Source organism: Miniopterus schreibersii, assembly GCF_964146895.1.
Source record: "Miniopterus schreibersii genome assembly, chromosome: 6".
NCBI classification, from domain to species: Eukaryota; Metazoa; Chordata; class Mammalia; order Chiroptera; family Miniopteridae; genus Miniopterus; species Miniopterus schreibersii.
The window spans coordinates 75,995,562-76,019,693 of record NC_138107.1 but is presented as its reverse complement, the minus strand read 5'-3'; positions in this window follow the sequence as shown (position 1 = coordinate 76,019,693).

Below are 24,132 nucleotides of genomic sequence, written 5' to 3'. Positions count from 1 at the left end.
CTGTATTATAAAATTGTACACATGAAACCTATATGATTTTATTAACCAATGTCACCCCAATAAATCACTTTTTGGTACATGCTTAGAAACAGATTAAAAGATAAATTTGACAAAGACTAAAGAAAGCTAATCATGGATAAGAATCATGTACATTAATTTATTTTTACAAAAGACATGCAACTTAACCTGAATCTGAAAACATGAATATAAAGGGAAACAGATTTGTAGGCAGAAAAACAGCCCACCACAGTTATCCAGGATGTACTCCCCCACCCTGAAATTGGTACTCTTACCTTACATGACAAAAGGGACATTGCAGATATAATTAGGTTACAAACTTGATTAATCTTGGTAGACCCACTCTGATGACCAGGGTCCTTAAATGTGGAAAAGGGTGGTAGAAGAAGAGAGTCAGAGTGATGCAATGTGAGAAGAACTTGACTCACTATAGCCAGCTTTGAAGGTAGAGAAGGGGTCACAAGCCAAGGAATGTGGGCGGCCTCTAGAAACTGGACAAGGCAAGGAAATAAAGTCTCTCCTAGAAACTTCAGAAAGGAAAGGAGCAATGCTTACATCTTGATTTTAGCCTAGTGAAATCCCTGTACTGCTTCAGATCTACAGAATTGTAGAATAATAAATTTGTTTTGTTTAAGCCACTAAATTTGTATTAATCTGTTACAGTAGCAGTAGAAAAGGAATATACCAGAAATGGTTGACAGTGATGCATGTGTGCAAATTCTAAGTTATGCCTTCTTTAAGGCATTATATTCATTACTCACTTTTTTTATTTTTATTATTCAACCACCATAAAAATAATGGTATTCATGCATCAAGGATTAGCTGCTTTAAAAAAATTAGCAAAATATACAAACCATAGAAACCTATGTTGTAAAGAGAAATGATCATAAATACAATAAATTGTGTAAAATTGTATTCACAATTACTTTGTGCTAAAGTTGAAAACATGAATAAATGGATTATTTTCTAAGTAATTGCATAATTTTACATATACAGAGAAGTCAATGAATAAGAATAACACCGAGGAACTTAAAAATGTTTATTAATTGTCATTGATAAATTATTTAATTCCTCACAGAACAAATTAACTGCTATTTTATAAAGTGTTCCAGGTCATAAGAGATAAGAAACTACATAAATCACAATATGAAAAAGTAAATATGCAATCCAGGATAATTAACACACAAAGAGAAGCAGGATATAATAATTATTAGTGATTTTTAAAAATAAGTGTAAAGACATTCAATATAAGAAAACTACTGCCCGGCCAGGCGTGGCTCAGCGGTTGAGCATCGACCTAGGATCCAGGCGATTGGGGTTCGATTCCCGGTCAGGGCACATGCCTGGGTTGCGGGCTTGATCAATGACTCTCTCATCATTGATGTTTCTATCTCTGTCTCTCCCTCTCCTTTCCTCTCTCTGAAATCAATAAGGATATATTTTTTTTTAAAAAAAGAAAACTACTAAACTTATTTACTGTATAAGTAATTTAACAAAAGTATTGTATCCTCAGCAATTTGACCAACTTTATTTGATAAAGTCAACACAAATTTATATTCAAAAATTGACAAAGGACATTTAATTTTAAAAGTAAATTTACTTTATTTTTTATTTTTTTAATATATCTTTATTTATTTCAGATAGAGGAAAGGAGAGGGAGAGAGAGAGATAACATCAATGATGAGAGAGTCATTGATCGGCTGCAGCCCACAACCCGGGCATGTGCCCTGACTAGGAATCAAACTCTGATTGCCTGGATCCTAGGTCGATGCTCAACCACTGAGCCAAGCCCGGCTAGGCAAAAGTAAATTTACTTTAAAGAAAAAAAAAATCATAGTGAATGATGAAATATAAATAGAATATCTATTACAATTAGCAACACTAATATGATAGCTATTGTCATTATTTTTTCAATTTATTTTGAAACTTATACTTCATACATTTAAAATGAAACATATAAAAAATCTAGAGTGGAGGAAGATTAAAATGCTATTATTTTATACAATATATGTATACACAAAATTCCCTGGAAATAAACTGACAAACTTTCCATACAGCTAGTTCAGTATAGTATCTCACAATAGGGCACCTATACAAAAATCAGTAGGTCTACTGAGGTAGAAAATAGGTTGTTCATATTCCCAAAGAAACAACAAAACAATAAAAATAGTTATCTATCAAAAATGGAATATATATCTATTACTTATAAGTGCAGAGGAAAGAAATTAAGTTAAAAAGCTATTTCATGACTATTTCTGAATTTTAATATATTGTAAGATTCAATTAATCTGTTGAATTCATAGATTAATTCAATCCTAATAGTTGGCCTATGGAGACTGTCTTGCTATTCAATAATATGGTTCTTAACATTTAATCACCATTTGAGACAGAATCAGTAGAGATATATCAAAGAATAATGAAAGTATTTAGAGAATGTTATAAAATAAACCTTATTGCCTTGAAGGATACAAGTCAAGGGACTTTCCTAGGTCATACTCCTGTTTTTTGTTAGAAAGCTCAAATATTAAGCCTTCTAATTGAACAGTGGTTATTTGGCAAGCTACATGTTGTTGTGTGGATGATGGCATTCTCCCAAAATTTGTGTTGAAACTCTAGCCCTCACTGTGATGGTATATGGAAGTGGGGCCTTTGAGAGCTTGTTAAGGTTAGATGATGTCATGAGGGTGGGGCCCTCAATATGGGAGTAGTGCCCTCATAAGAAGAGAAACAGACAGCAGAGCTCTCTCTGTTTCCATGATCACACATTAGGGAAGGAACATGAGAGACCTTGGTGAGAAGACACTGTGTACATCCCAGAACCTGGGCCCTTACTAGGCACTGTATCTGCCAGCACCTTGATCTTGGGCTTCCCAGCTTCCAGAACTCTGAGGAATAAATTCCTGTTGTTTAAGTCACCCATTCTTCGGTATTTTGTTATAACAACTTGAGCAGTCAAAACATGACATGTCTCCGAACCCCATTTGGAAGACATGTTCCTAGCCTCTCCCCAGCTCAGAGTCATCTTGGAGGTCAGCTCTTTTAGTTAGTAATTTCCTTCTAGTGTATCATAATTTTCTTAAACAATAGGATTTAGCAAGAATGTAACCTCAGCAGGACAGTCCCTCCTGATAAGAAGACTCTTCCTATCTCTAGCCCAGGTTGTACTTTGTTTTACTTTGAACGCTGTATTGCATTATCAGGAGGCAGCGTAGATCATTTTGGTAGATTGTAGGAGTTTAGTTGTCCAAAACATTGGCAAGAAAAGAATGAGGAAAACTCTGCCAGCTCCAAAGGCACAGTCCACCTAATGCAGCAGGAACAGAGAGCTTTCTGACAGGACCCAGGGTTTCTGAGTTAGTGAAATGAGCAGAGCTTGTTTTCATCTCCCAGGTTATCAGACAACATCGTACACTATGAGCCAGACCCCAGACTCTACTAGAAATAATAGTTGCATTTAAGCCAGACCTCTCTGATGGGAGGGTGACAAAAAACACACCAATTTTAAACTAATAAAATGTTTCTGTTTTTGATAATATGCCATAATTGAAATTCATTTAATGTCTGAAAAAAATGTCTCATACAAAATGATTTAAAGTAAATATTAACAAAGGTTTGTTTTGAGGCAGTTTTTGTGTTCAGAACATTTTTTAAACAAGGGTGGCAAACCAGCACCCTCAGGCCAAATCTACACCACTGCTGGCTTTTCTAAATAACATTTTACAGGAATACAACCTCACAAATTTCATTATACACCCTTGTCTATGGCAGCTTTCATGTTGCAACAGCAGTTACCTAGTTGCCACAGAGAACACATGGCTGGCAAAAGCAAAATGTTTATTATCAGACCCTTTGCAGGAAAAAAAAAAAAAAGCATGCTGACTCCTGATCTAAACAATATCTGATATTGAATTCAATGATTTTAGAAAAGGTAATGTAATTGCATTCACATATTTATTTAAAATGAAATACAATAGAGCACATAAGCATTCCATGTGCTTGTCAAATCATATTTGGTACAACAATCTCATTTTCTACTGTTTTGGTAGAAAACGGAGTTGTCATTAGAGATGCAGCATTGAGAAAATGCATGGACAGCCCTTTGCCATTTTGTTAATGTATCTCGGACATATATTAGGTGACAAAATAACTTTACATAATTATTTCTGGTTTAATTTTTAACTGATTTGGAAAGGAAACATCCTTAATGTTCAAGTAACCTTTCAAATATGAATTTAAAATACGGATATTTTAATAAACCTAAATCTTTGTAATGTCTCCATTAAATAAGATGAATGAGGACAAGTGTTGGCACCAAAAGGCATAGCGGTAGATGCACTAATGAAACCAAGTTTCAATAAAACCTTTATAGAGCACTTGAGTAGTCCTGAAAGATTCCACTTTAAAAGCCCCAAATAGCAACAGGCTTATCTTTTTGTATTTATTGTGTCTAGTTTATTGCTTAGAATATTTGCATAAAAATCAGTGTTTTATTTCTTAGTTCATCTGCTTCCACTGAAGTCATATTCACATAATTATGATACCCCAACTGGTTACTGTGGAAATTATAACGATATTAGAAACTGATTATGACTTCCGAATGAGTCAAGATGCAGGACCAGGATCACTACAGAAGCAGTGAAAAAAAATGTATTTTCATGAGTAGCCTTGAGGATTATTAAAGACCAACAGGAAAAGGAAACAAGGAAATGGGAAGATACAAATAAAAATAATGAGCAATTATATTATGCCTCCCAAAATTCCCCCTGCAGTTTCAGTCAATGGCCCTACTTCTGCTTTCTGTTCTAAATAATTGTGCTAGTTCTGGTAAATATATCCATCTTGATTCAAAACAGCTGTGACTGCTTTCCTGCGATTAATGAATTAATTAATGTTCTTCTTTCGTGTACTATTTCATGGTATTTTTTTTAAACAGCGTACATTAGCTTTTACTTCTGGTTCGATCTTGCAAGGAAGGCATCAATGGTTTCAAGAGACAAATTTGACTCTAGATTTTAAAGTCCCAAGAAAGTAAGGAGTCGCATTTGTGAACAAACACTCCAGAAGAGAAGTTATACATGATAGTACAGTGGTGTGATCTTAGGTAGGTCTCTAAACCTCAGTTCTGCTCTCTATAAAATGGGCACGCAAATATCACCTACCCCATGGAGTTGGGGGGTTACCTGAGATAACAGATAGGACAGTGTTTGACATGTGGGTGGGCACCACTCAGCAAATGTTAGCTATTAGACTAGTAATGAGCAACCACTAAAATATCTGGGTAACACTTTTTCTATATCACTTACAGAAATAGGAAAAGCGGTCCCCTTACAATTACAAATTGTTGTTTAAAAGCACCACATAGAATTATGTTCCTTTAATCCCCAATATTTTCTCTGCAACTTTAATGCTGAGTAGCTATTGGCTATTGGGAGACATAAAATCTGCATTGAAAGGTACCTGTTGGCATAAACAGCAGAATTCTCACAGTGGACCCCCTGTCATGAGTGATGAGTCACAGTCTGCAGAGAAATCAGGTTCAATAATCAAATACATTGATAAATCATTTCATTTAATATTTTTTTTCGATTACAGGTCACATTCAATATTATTTTTGATTAGCTTCAGGTATACAGCATAGTGGGTAGACAATTATATAATTTATGAAGTGATCCACCTGATAATTCTAGTGCCCACCTGGCCCTATACATAGTTATCACAATATTATTGACTATATTCCCTATCCTGTGTTTTATGTCCTGGTGACTATTTTGGGACTACGAATTTGTACTTCTTAATCCCTTCATCTTTTTCACTCAGCCCCCCACGGCCCCTCCTATCATCAACCTTCAATTTGCTCTCTGTATTTATGAGTCTGCTTCTGTTTTGTTCACTTAGTTTGCTCTTTAGATTCAATAAATAAATAAAATTATATGGTATCTGGTTTTCTCTGTATGACTTATTTCACTTATCATAGCACCCTCTAGGTCCATCCATGCTGTTACAAATGATATGATTGCATTCTTCTTTATGGCTAATACTCCATTGTATATATGTACTACCTCTTTTTATTCACCCCTCTACTTATGGGAACTTCAGTTGCTTCCATGTTTTTGCTATGGTAAATAATGCTGCAATGAACATAAGAGGGCATCTATCTTTTTGAATTTGTGTTTAGGATTTCTTCAGATATATACCCAGAAGTGGAATTTCTGGGTCATAAGGTAGTTTTATTTTTAAGTTTTTGTAGAACCTCCATACTGTTTTCTATAATGGCTGCACCAATTTGCAATCCCAACTGTTCACAAAGGTTCCCTTTTCTCCACAACCTCACCAACACTCATTGTTTGTTGACTTGTTGATGGTAGCCATTCTGACAGGTATGAGGTGATATCTCATTTTGGTTTTAATTTGCATCTCTCTGATGATTAGAGACATTGAACATTTTTTCATATATCTACTGCCCATCTGTATGTCCTCTTTGGAGAAGTGTCTATTCAGGTCCTCTACTCACTTTTTAATTAGATTGTTTGTGTTGTTTTTTGTTGGTGTTGAGTTATATGAGTTCTTTTAAATTTTGAATATCAACCCCTTATCAGATGTATCATTGGTAAATATATTCTTCCATTCAATAGGTTGCCTTTTTGTTTTGTTGATGGTTTTCTTTGGTGTGCTAAACATTTTAGGTTGATATAGTCCCATTTGTTTATTTGTTTATTTGTTTATTTATTTATTTATGTTTTGTTTCCCTTGCCTAAGGAGATATATCACAAAAAATATTGCTAAGAGGAATGTCAGAGTGTTTTCTGCTTTCGTTTTCAGTGCAACCTCTATTAAAATGCATTTTTCACAGAACTAGAAAAAATAATACAAAAAATTATATGGGACCACAAAAGACCCCAAATAGTGACAGCAATCTTGAGAAAGGAGAACAAACTTGGAGGTTTCACACTACCTAATATCAAACTATACTATAAGGCTATAGTAATCAAAACAGCATGGAACTTGCATAAAAACTTATAGATCAATGGACTAGAATAGAGATCCCAGGAATTAACCCATACCTATATGGTCAATTAATATATGACAGAGAAGGCAAGGGCATACAATTGGGTAAAGACTGCCTATTCAATAAACGGTGTTGGGAATATCAGACAAATGCACACAAAAAATGACACTAAACCACCTTCTTACACTATATACAAGAATAAACTCAAAATGGATTAAGTACTTAACTGTAAGACTTGATAAATCATTTCTAACTGAAAGTTATTTGCATTAAACTTGCCTACCAATGAGTGGACAACAGGCATAACCCTTTAATTAGTATGCCCACCTTCAAGGTTGCTAATTTCAGAGCTATAGTTCATATAGCTACCTGCTATTATCTAAAATCAAAATCTAGCTCAGCCACCTCCACACTCAAAACCTATTGTTGTTTTCATATACAGGATAAGGTTAAGCTTCATAGCATCCGTACAATGTTCTGTTGGTCCTGGCCTTGCCATCCTCTCTAGCCTCAATCCTCACACCTCCCCCTGAATCCCCAATCCAGCAGACTCTTCGTCTGCTAATCCTGTAGCATGGGACAGTGAACTGAATTTATTGGGTAAATCCCTGGATATGTCAGGTTTATTTTTGTTTCAGAGCAGACAGTTTGCATGTAGATTAAGTTTAGTAAACATTTATTTAATAAATGCATTTCAGTTTTCTTATTATTTTCATAGTCAGAAGGTATTTCCTAATGATTTGTCTAAATCATTTTTTAACATAATTGTTTTTAATGTTGACAGCATTACAGATGCCCCACATTTCCCCCAGTCTGCCCCCCTCCACCCAGTCCTTACCCCACCCCAGGCCTTTACCACACTGTTGTCTGTGTCCGCAGGTTATGCATATAAGTATAGAAATTCTTTGGTTAATCTCTTCCCATCTCCCTGCCCCCTCCCCTCTGAGATTTGTCAGTCTGTTATATGCCTTCATGCCTCCAGACCTACTTTATTTGTCAGTTTATTTTGTTCCTTAGGTTCCACAAATAAGTGAGATCATGTGATATTTGTCTTTCTCTGACTGGTTTATTTCACTTAGCGTAATAATCTCCAGTTCCATCCATGCTGCCTCTAAGGGTAATATATCCTTCTTTTTCACAGCTGCATAGTATTCCATGGTGTAAACGTCCACTCATCTACTGATGGGCATTTGGGCTGTTTCCAGATCTTAGCTATTATAAATAGCACATGTAAAGAATATAGGGGTGCATATATTCTTTCTGATTGGTGTTTTGGGATTCTTAGGATATATTCCACTGGTTCAAAAGGCCGTTCCATTTTTAATTTTTTGAGGAACCTCCATACTGTTTTCCATAGTGGCTGCATCAGTCTTCATTTCTACCAGCAGTGTACCAGGGTTCCCTTTTCTCCACACCCTCACCAGCACATGTCATATGTTGATTTGTTGATGGTAGCCATTCTTACAGGTATGAGGTGATACCTCATTGTGGTTTTAATTTGCATCTCTCTGATGATTAATGACATTCAACATTTTTTCATGTATCTGTTGGCCATCTATATGTCCTCTTTGGAGAAGTATCCATTCAGATCCTTTGCCCATTTTTAAATTGGATTGTTTGTCTTCCTTTTGTTGAATTGGATGAGTTCTTTATAGATTTTGGAAATTAAACCATAAAAATCCTAGAAGAAAATATAGACAGCACAATTGTCGACATCTCACATAGCAGAATTTTCATGATACATCTCTTAGGGCAAGAGAAACAAAGGAAAAAATAAACAGTGGGACTACATCAAACTAAAAAGCTTCTGTACAGCAAGAGAAACCATCATCAAAATGAAAAGGGAACCCACTGTAGGGAGAACATATTTGCCAACAATACATCTTATAAGGGGTTAGATCTTTATTTTATAAAATTAAATGCTTTTCTTGCCACCCAACCCTTAAAGAAATATAGAATTAAATCAGGAAACATTGCACATATCCCTTCACATACTAAGAGTTGTGACAGAGCAAGAACTTGATTTTTTCCTTTGAAAACCATTCATAACATCTATCATGGAAATTAGCATATTAATAGATGTTCAATAAATTTTAAATAGTGAGGGTAGATGGAGAATCCCTTTGGTATATTTTTCTGGACTTATGTAAACAAGACTTAAAGACGAAGATTCTTATCTGTTAAAATGGATAGTAATCATCACTTTGTAAGAAAATGTGAAAACTACAAACTGAAAAACTCCACATATATCTCAGTGTGTCAAAACATGACCACTATAAGCAAGTGTGGAAAGCTTGATAAATATTTTTATTTATTCTCTTAAGAGTTTGGACTTCCCTGTGCTATTATTTCTCTGGGGAGCATAGTAAAATGGGCAGCTGCTGTTCATAAGGGATACGTATAACAGCTTTCCCACAACTATATACAAGTTCCTACATAATTGGATTTTTGGAAGAGGTGACAATTACTTCCAAGTTTTCTGTCAGTTATTCCCTAAAGTGTTATTCAAAATCCTGTATATGACAACTGGTACAATAAGTACCAGCCAATCTGAGCTCACAGCTACCCATTGAAAACGGACACTAGCCGTAAACAACCAGCACAGCAACGTGGATTGAACCAGCCCTGGCTATGCTGGAATTCTCATTAAAGGGAGAAACCATTTGCCTTTAGAGCATTAGGTCAAAGCTTCAAAGTATTCCTTTCTAAACATAAAGAAATAAAAACTTACCCTATACTTCCTTCTCTACTTTTTTTTTCTTTAAGAACAGTGATCTGTGAAGAGCCATTCTCAGTTGTAGATATAAGACCGAAATTGAATTGAGACTGGGTAAGTTGTTAGGCATGCTACTTTTTGAACATCTAAAACTTTTTTTTATTGATAGGTAATGTTTTGTAATTTGTTCATTTATTTATTTTAAATTAAATTTATTACAGTAACATTATCTAAGAGTGAAATTTTAATAGCGCATGTAAAAATAGTGCATGTAGATTTTTTAATGGTTTTGGCATTTTACAAAATATGGTCAATTTGCTAGTAAAGTTTAGTTAGAGAAAAAATAATGCTTCTTTGGGAGATTTTAGTTTCATGCTACTAGCTCTGTAATTTAGCTCTTAGACTCCCACCTGTTCCTGTAAGTTGAAGTAATGCATATGAAGATTTTCAAACATTTTCAAAACAGGCATAGTAAGTATTCAAAAATTCCATTACTGCTCTTGTCATTTTTGTTTGCCCTTTTCTAATGGACACCAAAGTATCATGAACAGGGCTGGCTTAAGATAAACTTGTGTGATGGGGAAATGGTATTTCCCGACATGAATCATTGTCCCTTCTCTGACCAGGGTATTTCTACACTGCCCCTCCATCGCCCACCACATCCGGGGGATCGTTGAACTCCTGATGCCTCCCTTTCTCTTCACCATGCACTAATAGGACATATTCACCCTTTTTCAAGGCTCTGCTCCCAATTAAGAGTAAAATAACTTGAAATTCTTTTAATAGACAATAATGATTAGCAGTGTTCCTGTCTTTCCCCCTAACATGTTTATATTTTCACAAGGACCTTCTATTTGGAACCTACTTAAAAAATAAAAATAAAGAGAGAATTTCAGGTAGGGTGGCAAGCTAGAAGGTAAAGAAATATCCAGGCATTCACTTGCCCCCCTAATAGTAGAGAAGGCCCACTTGTATCTTTCATTTTTTACCTTTGTGTGTGTGTGTGAAGAGGAAACAGACCTCTAGCTTAGTATACATCAATATCTATATGATTCTTAACTAATTATAACATATTAATGGTGACACAAAACTTCAGTTGAGGAACAGACCAGCTTATTTTTAATCTCTCTATTGTGTTTTCATAGGAGATTTCTAAGAATCACTGAAGATTATAATCTATGGAAATAGCCTACATACTTTAGTTGAACATTTCCAGTTCTATTCATTATTTTCTTTCTTTCTTTCTTTCTTTCTTTCTTTCTTTCTTTCTTTCTTTCTTTCTTTCTTCTTTCTTTCTTTCTTTCTTTCTTTTCTTTCTTCTTTCTTTCTTCTTTCTTTCTTTCTTTCTTTCTTTCTTTCTTTCTTTCTTTCTCTTTCTTTCTTTCTTTCTTTCTTTTTGGTTCAGAATAACTACTATAGGGTTAAACCCATTAAGTTTATTTTATCACTTTTAATGCAAAGATTATTACTGTAATTTACATATCTCAGTATGAGCCAAAAGCTTCCTGCTGTGGCTTTTCCCACCAATGTGCTAAAAATTAACAACCTACCTACATTAAAGCAAATGAATAAAAAAATGTTAATTTTTTTCAATATAAGAAAAATTATCTGCCCATGAGACTATATAATTCCCTCAATAACATTCCCAGGCACAAGAAAAGAAAACTTTTATATAAACTATATTAATATTTTAGTCTCGTGAGACAGTAACATAAATCTAAAGAAAATGTAATAAAATCAATATTGATCATCAAAAATGAAAGCATTAACTTTGAGACTGTGAACCATGCTAAAGTCACAAAAGAAAAATTGTGCACCAGTAATATTTTCAAGAATCACTGAGGCTTTAAACATGTAGAAATAATTGAAGTGAGTATGAATTTTCCTTCTTATTTCCCATTGGTATCAAAGCATCGACTTTTGGTAAACAACTAGTCCAAGGCTTCAACAAGAAGTTCCCAAGAGGAAAAACAACATGTCTGGAAACTGAGCTAAGATGTCATTATTTAAAATTATGCCAGTGGAGTAGTGAGCACTCTCTTTTTGCCTTATACCTTGATGGGAAACTCAAGACTACCTAAGTGACCCTCTGCCAATGTCATTCACAGGCTTTACCATCATAATGGAGAAATAACTTCAAGGCTCTGTCAACATGGACCAGTCTCCCAATGGCCGGCATTTACTCCAGATACTGTTTACACCCTTCATAAACTTTTCCTTTACCTTCAGTGATTTGCCTGAGCTCAGTCCACACAGTCCTACAAATTTCACTTTCATCTGCTTCCTTTTGAAACCAGCCACTTTGGTAATCTTAGTACATAATAAATACATATAGGGTAGTAAGTAAATGGATGAGTTAGTTATATAAATGTTAGATTGTGCAGCAGTTAAAAGAATGTACTGTAACTGATATATTAACAACTTCTGGCTTCAGATATTCTCTAAGAGTTATTTGTTAGGAAACCATAGTTTCATTTTAATTCTTATTCTGTATTTTTAAAAAGTTGTGGAAACATAATATCTGAAGTTAGATATAAATTCACAGAAATTCAGTTACTCTACATTGATATAATAGGATGTCAAAATATAAGATATATCCTCTGTATTGAGAGCAGCAATTATTTTATAGTTCCTATTGTTGTTCAGGTATACAGCTAGGCCTTTGAAAACAAGGACAGATGTATTTTTGCCTTGAGGATTTTGGTTACCCTCATGAGATATCATGCTGGCACCTTCATATTTTTTATATTGAGAGATATTAATTACATAGTTGTAAAGACATCCTTTTACAAGTATGTTGTATTGTGATTACTATTAATGAAAGCAAACCACACAGTAAAGTCTCCAGTGACATGGAAATGTGAAGAGCAAAAGAGTAGAATCTCTTACAAACTTCCTTTTGGACTTCCCAAAGGTAACTATAGGTAACATTTCCTTTTCTTAGGAGTATGGAATCAAATTATACAAACTTCCCTCTAGTTTCCTTAGTGTCCTATTTTATAGATGAGTCATAATACATTTAACTGGTATTGTTTCAACTTTTTTACATGCAATTCAATGTACTGAAACAAAAACACGGAGGAAAAGATACCAAAATCACTTCCCTTTGTCTACTTTGTTGAAAGTTACTATGGCCATTAAAAATTATAAATATAGCTAAATTCAAAATCATTTATTCCATGTATTTTACAATTGATATTATGTAGATAGTACATGATATATTTTATATAATAAATAACAGTGCATTCGATAAGTGTAATTTAAACAAGACACAACTCATTATCTTAACATAGATTTTGTAGAATAATGCAGAAACTGATAAAGAATTTATATAGAGAAAATAAAATCAGAATATTGTCTCTACTTTTTAATGGTCATAAATTATTATTTAAAAATTAGAATGATAAATTCCTGTTCTAATGGAGAGTTCACAGAAGTCGTACATTTTTTACTATTTTAGAGCTCTTTCTGCAGTAAAGAAATGATGAATGCAAATGAGGGAGAATGGAACTGAGATTGGGGTAGCAAGATATAATGCTATTAGCCACACACACACACACGCGCACACACACGTGGCCACAAACATTTTCTCGATCCAATACCATGAACTTGCCTTAATTAGTCTTAGTTACTAAAAAAAGGAAAAGAAAGAAAGAGAAAAAGGGAAAAAAGAAAGATAAAGAACAAAAGAAAAAAAGCAAAAGAGTTCCCTGTTGCTCTTTTCCCAGAGACCATCGGCCTGCAAAGAGGATAATGTTGTTGCAACATTTATGCCAATTTACATTAAGATTTCAAAGGATGGGACTGCAGGGAGAACAGTGCTGGCTTTAACCTATGTCAAGATGTATCTTAAACCCTGCCTCATTAGCTTGCGCCAGTTTTCATTTGCTGAACCTGCCTGTGACTGCAGATGCTCTTATGATTTATAATCCCACTTGGTATTCGCCATATGCACCACATGTGGAATTCTATTATTGTGTTTCTTTTTGCATGTGTGCTCTCTGGCCACAAATACATTGCATTGCACTGTGCTTGTTTTATGCTTAAATTATTGGCCATGCTCATTGAGTAAAGCGATGAAGTACCACCGTGCTAGATACGGTGGTGATGGTGATGGAAAAAGGAGAGGTAATAAAGTAGAAGTATTATTTACTGTTAAGGACTGAACGCTTGTGTTCCCCTCAAATCTGTATGTTGCAGCTCTAACCTGCAATGTGATGGTATTTAGAGGTGGGACCTTTGGGAGGTAATTAGATTTACATGGAATCCTAAGGGTGGATTCCCATGACAGGATTAGTGCCTTTGTATGAAGAAGAGACCAGCAGTCTCTTTCTCTCTAACAAGTTAGGGTAAAAGGGGAAGGGGGGCATCTGCAAGGCAGGACAAGGCTTCTCACCAGGAACAGAATCTGCTGACTCGTAGTCTTAGACTTTCCAGCCTCCAGCAGTCTGAGAAATAAATGTCAATTATTTAAGCTACCCTGTCTGTGGTGTTTTGTTATGGTTTCCTGGCCTGACTAGGACATTTAAGTCACAAGCTAATGACTTAATTTCTTACTTTGTTCTTTATTTTTTAAAATGAACTTATATGGTGTGTGCTGTTATCATTACCATTTTACAGATAAAGAAACTGAAACATAGTGAGGTTAAATAATTTGCCCAGGGATATACAGTCAGTGGCAGAAAATCTGTCTGACCACAGATCTATTATACTCATCATGACATGCTACTATCCCATAAATTTGTGCTACATTGCTTTTTAATTAAAATCAGAAGCCATTTCTAATAAGTGGCCTCCAAAATTCAGTTTTATGTCTCAATTCAGCCGTATATAATCAAGAAAACATATGACTTTGTTATTGAATAAATAGACTTCTTTTAGAAAGCAAGAAACAACTTACAGAGCATTATCAAGTTAAAATATTTATGTCACTTTGCAATATTATAAATGTGTACAGTAAAATAGGCTTATATACATTCATTATTTTATTCATTCAACATATGTAAATAAGACCATATAAGAACCACATATGGCCAATTTATTTATTAGACAACACACATGTGCTGATAGAGATAGAGCAATGCAACATGGAAGAATGGATAAAATAACTAAGTCTGGGAAATCAAAGAAGGTTTCCAGGAAAATGTGACATTTAAATTGACATTGAACAATGAGATCATGTTTGCAATTAGATAATGTCTTAACTTGAAAATTAGAGGACCTATTCATACTGACAGTTGATAGATCATTAAAAATAATTTTTGCTGATTTTTCACTATATGATTTTCTTACATAATCCAAAAGGTTATAGCAGTGACACCGCTGTAACAATTTATATATGTATTAGACTACTCAGTGCTTCTGCTCATAAAATTTTAAAATTAACAATATAAATTATGTTGAATCACTTTGTATTTAAACAAGAAGTAAATCTCATCAGTGAATCCATGGGTGGAGTGTAAAGAAAATAGTCTCATCTATTAGTATGAAAAGTTGTAATACATTAATAATCTTTTGATCAATTAGGTACTAATCTAGTTTTAATGATAACCAAAAGAAAAATAATTTAACCATTAGGAGATAATAGTCATAAAAATTAATATTTTAAGATTTTTATTGAGACTTCTGTATATTTGGGTAACAAGTAATATATTTTAAGTGGTATACTGTATTGCACTTGCATTAAGTCAAATGGAAGAATTTAAATGTAAAACTAGGAAGAAACTGTACAATGTAAATATCCTATCTAGTAAAGAAGACTTCACTAATGTATGTGTAAAGATGGAAGTTGCAAAACACTGGTAGCTAGATATAGTTAGCTTCATTTAAGAAGGTAATGGAACAGTTTTCCAGGTAGTAATTTTTTCAGTATGCTGGAAAGTGAATATTTGCACTCATTTAAATGTATAATAAAAATTTTTAGATGGAAGCACTATATACTCAAAGGAGTACATAGTTGTAAAATCATTTTATTACTAACACAAAGAAAATATTTTAATGTTACTTATCTTAAGGATGAATGCTATTTTATAAGATAATATTAGATAAAAATATTGGAGTAAAGACAATGAAAAGGAATATGTCAGGTGCAGAATATAAGGCAAAAGAGAACAAAAACATTTTTTTAATCGTCACCTGAGGATATATGTTTATTGATTTTAGAGAAAGGAAGGGAGGGCTGGAGAGAGAGAGTAAGAGAGAGAGAGGGAAACATCAATGTGATAGAGAAACATGGATTGGTTGCCTCCTGTACTCACCCCAACCGGGAATTGAACCCACAACCTAGGTATGTGCCCTGACTGGAATCAAACCCACAACCTTTTTGGTGTAAGTGATGGCCCTCCAACCAACTGAGCCACCCAGCCAGGTGAGAACACATTTTTTTAGTAGAATAATTTAAATATCACAATACGTTGTCCATTTTCCTTTTAAAGCATGGCGCTTACTTTGGCAAAGTTCTTTTTCATCCTTATTGAATTTATTGGGGTGACATTGATCAATATAATTATACAGGTTTCAAGTTTACAGTTTTTAATGCAACTGTCTGAACTACTGAGAAGTAATTTTATTACATGGAGTCATATATTTAGTCATGTCTACTAGATATATTTTCCTAAGCTTTTCTCCGTTGTAACTGACATTGGAAATGTAAGATCTAGATCTTGACATACATGTTGTATATATGGACCATAAGTACTAACATTATCTTCCAAAAGTATGTTGTGTATAGTTCAGTGTAGCACAGGGCAGGAATTCCGTGTCGCTGTAGGTTGGAATTGATGCATGAACTGTGTTAGACACTTAGAGGGAATTGTTTTCAATGTAATCCTTAGGGAGTCCTTCAGCAAAGGGAAAACAATGATTTTGACGGTTCATTTCATTGCCAGCTGGCAGAGATCTTATAGGTTATTATATTTTACCCATAGTACATAGTTATTTAAGTGTCTCCATGTGCAACATATGAGAGGAGTGTGTACTTAGAAACATTGGAATTTTAAAAATGTGTTTATAGTGGCAAAGGAATTGAAAAGCAGGAAACTAAATACCACTTTATTTGGCTATATGGCATTAGTATTCATGTTCTACAAATATTCACTCTATTTTCGTTAACAGATTGAATGTCAGGCCTGAAAGATTTTGCTCTATCTTAACTGCAGGCAGAAGACCCACCTGGGCAGCTTCCATTGTTTCTATTTTCAGCTAAATTAAATATTTATTACATGGAAACATATGCTAAGTACTTTTTTCATTATTTAGAAGTGTAGGCTTATTTGGTCAAAATAGGTGTGGAGGTGCGTAAAAAACATTTAGAAAGTAGTGAATTCACTTAAAAACAGCAATAAATTAAAGAAATCAATTGTCATAAGCTATTTTATTCAAAAAATAGTTCTTTAAAATTAGAATAATTTCAAGATAGCTGTATATAACTTCAGGCATACTTTTTAAATTTTTTCAAACATTTAATAACCATTAATAAGAAGTTCATTTTTTAAAAGTCCTTATATTTTTCTTAATTTAAAAAAAAAAATTCTTTAACAATATTTTGGCTATTCGGTTGTAGAAGGCATGTCAGGGCTCTCTTGGCAGAGACAGCTTCATGGACATGAAACTAGTGAGATCTCACAGGTCCCATGTTTAGTTCTCTGTTTCTATCACTTAGAAACGGGTAATCATTTATGAACAAGGAGTCTTACATATATATTTTGCACTGGACCTTGAAAATTAAGATCCTGGTCTTGACCAATGAACTTGGGTGAAATAGACAAATACATTAAAAAAAACCCCAAACTAGTCTTGGTGGTTAGTATGCAGATAGATAAGTGTATTGCTCCTAGAAAATACTTTAAATAATTTAATTGGAATGTTTTGAGAGATATTCCAATAATAAATTGCAAACAACTTTATTTGAGAAGAGTATAATGAAGTGGGATTTGTATTGGATGTGTAGGGAGTTTGAGGATATCTTAATACAGCACAACTATCCTTCTATGGAGTTTCATTAAAGAAGAATATTATCAAATCAATTATAAATGTCCCCAAAGAGAAAACTGGCTTATGCAGAACACTATCTAGCTTGCCTTCCAACCCAGTGGTTTTCACATTTTCATTTATACAAGTTTCCTCAGTAACTGTTTTAAATTTAGGTCCTCTGATATATTAAATCAGTATATAGTCACAGCAATCATTTTTAACAAACACTTCTAGCTGATTCTGAATGAGGCTCCCCCAAGGATCATACTTTGAATTATACTGATCTGACTCTCATAGTATCCGATTGGTTTGAAGCTGAATATATTTTCCACCCACTAAACAACCCTATCACTAGGTTCTAGGTTCTTTATTAAAGACTTGGCTGCATTCAGTACACATAAATGCTTTCCAAAAATCAACATTTTTAGCTAGCACTTATGCACTGGTTTTTATAAAAAATTTCCCTTCAATGAGTAGAGAGCCCAAGAAGCTTGAGTAAAAAAAACAGATAATGTAATGGCATAGTTATAATTAAATCAAACACAAATATTCAGGGAACTTAGACTTTGCTCTGATGAAATTAGCCTGTGCATTTACAAAGGCCTTTTAAGACAAACAGTATGTGGACTAAAATAAAATAAAAAAAGATTGGTAGAATTTTAATGGGAAGAAATTTAAGTCATAGTGCTAATTTCTTCCATTGTCTAAAAATAGGTCTGGCTTAATTTAATATGCATTAATGTTATCCTAAAAGTGTGTTTAATACTTTGCATATGTGAAGAAAGTAGCATTACTCAGATCAACATGAATATCAAGACTAATTTGGCTTTTTATATGTTAAGTGATTAGCACAGTTATATTTAGCAATCAAATGAAACTGCTATCAAATCAGAAAATATTCGCACTCTAATTTTAACGAACTGAATTATTTTAAGTATCATTCAACAATTGAAATGAAAAATTTGCTTTTTAATGGTGAATCTACATTTATCATAAAAATAAAAAGTCCTTGGCAGAGGTTTGCTCCACAGAAGCCAGCTATTTTTGTATGGTACATTTAGCAAAATCTAAAAACATAAATTCCAGTTATTATATCTCCAAAATATAAAAAATGAAAAGAGTACACATGTAAAAAATATGTATTTAGTTCTTTTTGTCACTTTTAAGTAGTAAAAATTCAAGGATGACATTATTATAATTTATTTTAATAGTCAACAATTTATAAATGGGATGAAGCTCCAACCAACTGAGCCACCCAGCCAAGGCTTCCACAGTTTGTTTTAATTTATTGAGGGAAGACTTGAGTGCTTCTAGGTTTGACAATTATGAATATAGCTTCTATAAACACCCATGAATAGGTGTCTGTGTGCATATACATTTTCAAATCATTTAGGTAAATATCTAGGGTGTAATTGCTACGATAACACTGTTTAGCTCTGTAAGAAACTGCCAAACTGTCTTCAAAATAGCTGTGCTATTTTGTACCCCACCAGCGATGAATGAGAAGTCCTGTTGCCACACAGCCTCACCAGTAGTTACTTCTGTCAGGTTTTTTTGTTTTGTTTTCTATTTCAGTCATTCTAACAGGTGAGTAGTGGCACCTTATTGCCTTATTGTTGCTTTTATTTTCACTTCCCTAATGACATATATTGTTGAAGTTCTTTTTTTATGTATATATGCTATCAGTTTATCTTTTATTTTTATTTTTATTTTTTTAATTTTTATTCTTCTTTAGTAAGGCGTCTATTCAGATCTTTGCCATTTTTAACTAGGCTGTGTGAGAGAATAAAGCCTCCCCCTCACTCACTGCCTGTATGTTGACATCCAAATTCCTGGGACTAGTTTTGTAGATGTGATTCAATTAAATACCTTGAGATATGAAGATTAACTTGGATTATCTAGGTAGGGTCAATGTAATCACAAAGGACCTAATAGAGGGAGGCAAAGAATCAGAGTCAGAGGAGATGTGATGATGTGAGGGAAGGCTGGAGTGACACAGGAGATGGATTAACATCTAGAAGGTGGGGAAGGCTGGGAAACAGATTCTCCCCTTAAGCCTCCAAAGGAATGCATGTCTGTTGATTATGTTTGGACTCTGTCATCCAAAGCTTTAAGATAATAACTTTTTGTGTTTTAAGCTTCTGAGTTTGCAGTAATGTGTTACAACCAAAATAGGAAACTCACACAGGTTATTTATTTTTTTATTGTTGTTAAGATTTTTTTTTTTTTCATCTTCATTAGATAGGAATTTATAGGTGTTTTTTTCTCCTGGTCAGTGCTTTTCATTCTAATAACAGTGGGTTTGTAGTTTTAATAAAGTACAAATTATTTGTTTCATGCATCCTGATATTATTGTTGTATCTAAAAACTTATTACTAAACCAAGTCATGTGGACTTTTTCATTTTTTCCTGCAACTTTAACATTTCAGCATTTTATTTCTGCTTAAATCTATTTTGACTTATATCTGTGTACCAGGTAAGGTATAGGCCTAGGTTCATATTTCTGCACATGAACACAACTTGTTCCACCCTCCTTCAAACCGCTACTGTGCCTTCATCAAAAATCAGTTGACTATAAGTCTGTAGGTTATGATTTCTGGGATCTCTATTCTATTCCATTGATCTATCCATTGATCTATATATCTATTCTTTCATCAATATGTGGCTGTCTTGGTTACCATAGATTTATAGTAAATCTTGAAATAGGACAGTATGAACCCTCCACTTTGTTCTACTTCAGTGTTGTTGTTAGTTATGTAAGGTCATCTGCATTTTTATATAGCTTAAAATTAGTTTGTCAATATCAACAAAGAAACTTGCTGAGATTTTTATAAAGATTTTGTTGAATTTGTATATCAAATTTAGAAGAATTGACATATTAATAATATTGATTATGAACAGAATATGTCTCTACTTATTTAAATCTTTGATATCTTTTATCAATTTTGTAGTTTAATCATACAGACCCTGGATAATATTTTTTAAATTTATACCTAAGTACTCCACTTTGAAGTGTTCTTTTATAAATAGTACTTTCCAATTTCAACATTTATTACTAACATATAGGAAGACTGCTAACCTTTGAATATTGACCTTGTTACCTGCCAAATTTCAGTACTTACTAGTTCAAGGAGATTTTGTTAGATTCTTAGGTGTTGTCCACAGAGACAACCATGTCCATCTGTGTATAAAGACAGTTTTATATCTTTCTTTTCAATAATCTGTTTTCATTTTTTCTTGTTACATTAGCTAGGACTTCTAGTATAATGTTGAACTGAAGTGGTAAAAGAGGACTTCCTTGGTTTGCTACTGATCTAGGAGGAAAAGTGTCTAGTGTCGCAACATTAAGTATAACAGCAGTAGGTTTCTGTAGATGTTCATAATTAAACCAAGAAAATTCTACTTCATTACTAGTTTGCTGAGAATTTTTATCCTGAATAGGTATTAGATTTTGTCAAATGCATTTTGTGTCAACTGAGCTGATCATATGTTATTTCCTTTTTTTTAGCATGCAGATACATTTTATTATGCTTATTGTTTTTAATGTTAAGCCAGCCTTGCATACCAAGACTAAATCTTACTTGGTCATATAATAAATCATAGACTGAATCCCAAGAGTATGAGATCAGTCTGATTATCCCTCTTTTATTTCTGACATTGGTAATTGCATCTTTTCACATTTTATCTTAGTTAACCTGTATACATGATTCCCAATTTTATTGATCAGTGCAAATAATCAGCTTTTGGTTTTGTTGAGTTTCTCTATTGTTTTCTTGTTTCCAATTTGTTGATTTTAGCTCAGATTTTTATTATAGCCCTTCTTTAGTTTGTTGTAGGCTTAATTTGCCTTACTTTATATTTCTAAGGTGAAAGTTTGGGTTCTTGATTTTAGATACTTTTTTTCTACTATATCATTTAATGCTATAAATTTCCCTCTAAGCATTGCTTTTGCTGCATTCAACAATTTTTGATAACATATGTTTTCATTTCTGTTTAGATCAAATTATTTTTTACTGCTCTTGAGACCTCTTTTTGACCCATGTGCTACTTAGAAGTGTATATTTTGATTTGCAAATATTTAAGGATTTTCTAGCTATCTCTATTATTGACCTCTACTTTAATTCCATTGTGGTCTGAGAATATACTCTGTAAACTTTCAATTTTTAAAAATTTGTTAAGATATGTTTTATTGTTCAGAATATGGCCTACACTGATCAATGTTTCAAGTGAGCTTGAGAAGAATATATATTCTTTTGTTCTTAGATGAAGTATTCATTAAATGTCAATTATATGAACTTGATTGATTGATGCAGTTCAGTTCACCTATATTCTTATTGATTTTCTGCCTGGATGATTTATCAATTACTGACAAAGCAGTGTTGAAGTTGCCAATTATTACAGCAGGTTTGTTTATTTTCCCCAACAGTTCTGTCAGTTTTTGCCTGATGTATTTTATTTTGAAGTTCTGTTGTTAGGTGTATACACATTAAGGATTTTTATATTTTCTTGAGCAATATACTTCTCTGTTATTAAGTAATGCTCCTTTTTTATCCATGAGAATTTTCCTTGTTTTTAAGTGTGCTTTTGATGAAATTAATATAGTTACTCCAGCTTTCTCTTGATTGGGGCTATCTTTCTCCCTCCCTTTAAATTTAACCTATCTATGCCTTTATATTTAAAGTGGATTTCATATAGACAACATATAGCTTGATCTTGTATTCACAAGATACTCAGCTAAATGAAGCTATGTTTACAGAATTAAAATAAAGTATGGCAACTATATCTCACCAAATGGAGAATTTCAAAAAAGAAGTAGAAATAATAACAATTATTATCGTAAATAAAAATTTTTAATTTTAATAAAAATAATGGGTAATACAAAAATTCTGGAGCTGAATAGTAAAATAACTGAAATTAAAGTGGAGTTGACTTAACAACAGATTTGAGCTGGCAGGAAAACGTAATTAATGAACTTGAACATAGGTTTATGGAAGTAATCCATACTGAAGAACAGAAAGAATAAATAAGAAAAAGAAACAGAACTTTATAAATTTAAGGAATAACATCAACTATGGCAACATATGAATAAAGAAAGAACCAGGAAAAGAGAATATTGGGAAATCAAAAACAACAAAAATTATTTTTAAAATAATTAACAAAATGTTCCCAAGTTAAATATAAATCCTTAATCTAAACATATGATAAAATCAGCAAATGTTAGGTAGAACAATCTCAAAAAGATCCCCATTCTGATACTTCATAGCCAACCTAGTGTAACTCAAACATGAAGAGGAAATTTTGAAGGCATCAAGAGAAAAGTGGCTTATCATGTATATGAATCTTCTATATCAGCAGTAACTAACTCATCTGAAACCACAAAGGCTAGAAGGCAGTGGAAAAACATATTTAAGTTTTGAAAGAAAAAGGCTAACAACCAAGTATTCTATATCTTATAAAACTACCCTTCATAAATAGATACAAAAAAAAGGAGCACGTTATGTATATATGCATTATGCCATGAAAGAACCTCAAGACATTTTAGTGAAAGAATCCAAACACAAGAGACTACTTATTTAATGATTCAATTAATCCAGAAAGGACAAAGCTATAAAGACAGCAAGTAGATCAGTGGTCGTGCACAGGGGGCAAGGAGGAAGAAGTATAAACAGTACATGTGCATAAACAACACATGTTCATTTGGTGTGACAAAATGTTATAAAATGGATTTATTAAGATGGTTTTGCAAATAAATTCATTTACCAAAAATCATTGAATTGTACATTTGAAAAGAATGAATTATATGATAGGAATAATATGACTAAAAATTATTTAAATAAAATAAGAGGAGGAAGGAACTGTGCTAGAAACTGAGCATTCAAAGAAGAGTAAGGCATGATCTCCACCTTTATTAGCTCACAGCTTAGTGAGCCTAGTGAGAGAGACAGATAACTACAGATTGTTCCCACCACCATCAAAAATAGAAATGAAAAATATATTCACCAATAGATTCCAGTGGAATTTTCTGTTTGAAATAAACTTAAGTATTGTGGTTGCCAATCGTCATGTTTAAGGAACTGAAAGTTCCTCTTATTTATCCCGCTGAAAACTATAGTATAATCTGGAGGGTAGAGAGAAGTGAAAGTGAGTTGATGATTTGGAAACAGAAAGATGTCTTTTCTGTGTAGAATCTATTATAAGACTGAAAACTTGCAGTAATGCACATTAGAAATGACAGTTGACAGAACTAAGCTAATGGCACAGATGACCCTAAAATGGCAGTAGGAAAGAAGTGATATTTAAATGATACACTTGCTATGATTTAGCATAAAGCAACTTGATAATTACCTAAGAGTACATTTAAGAAAATTTATCATGCTCAGATGTCGAAAACAAGATAATTCTGGACAAACCTATATTTGCA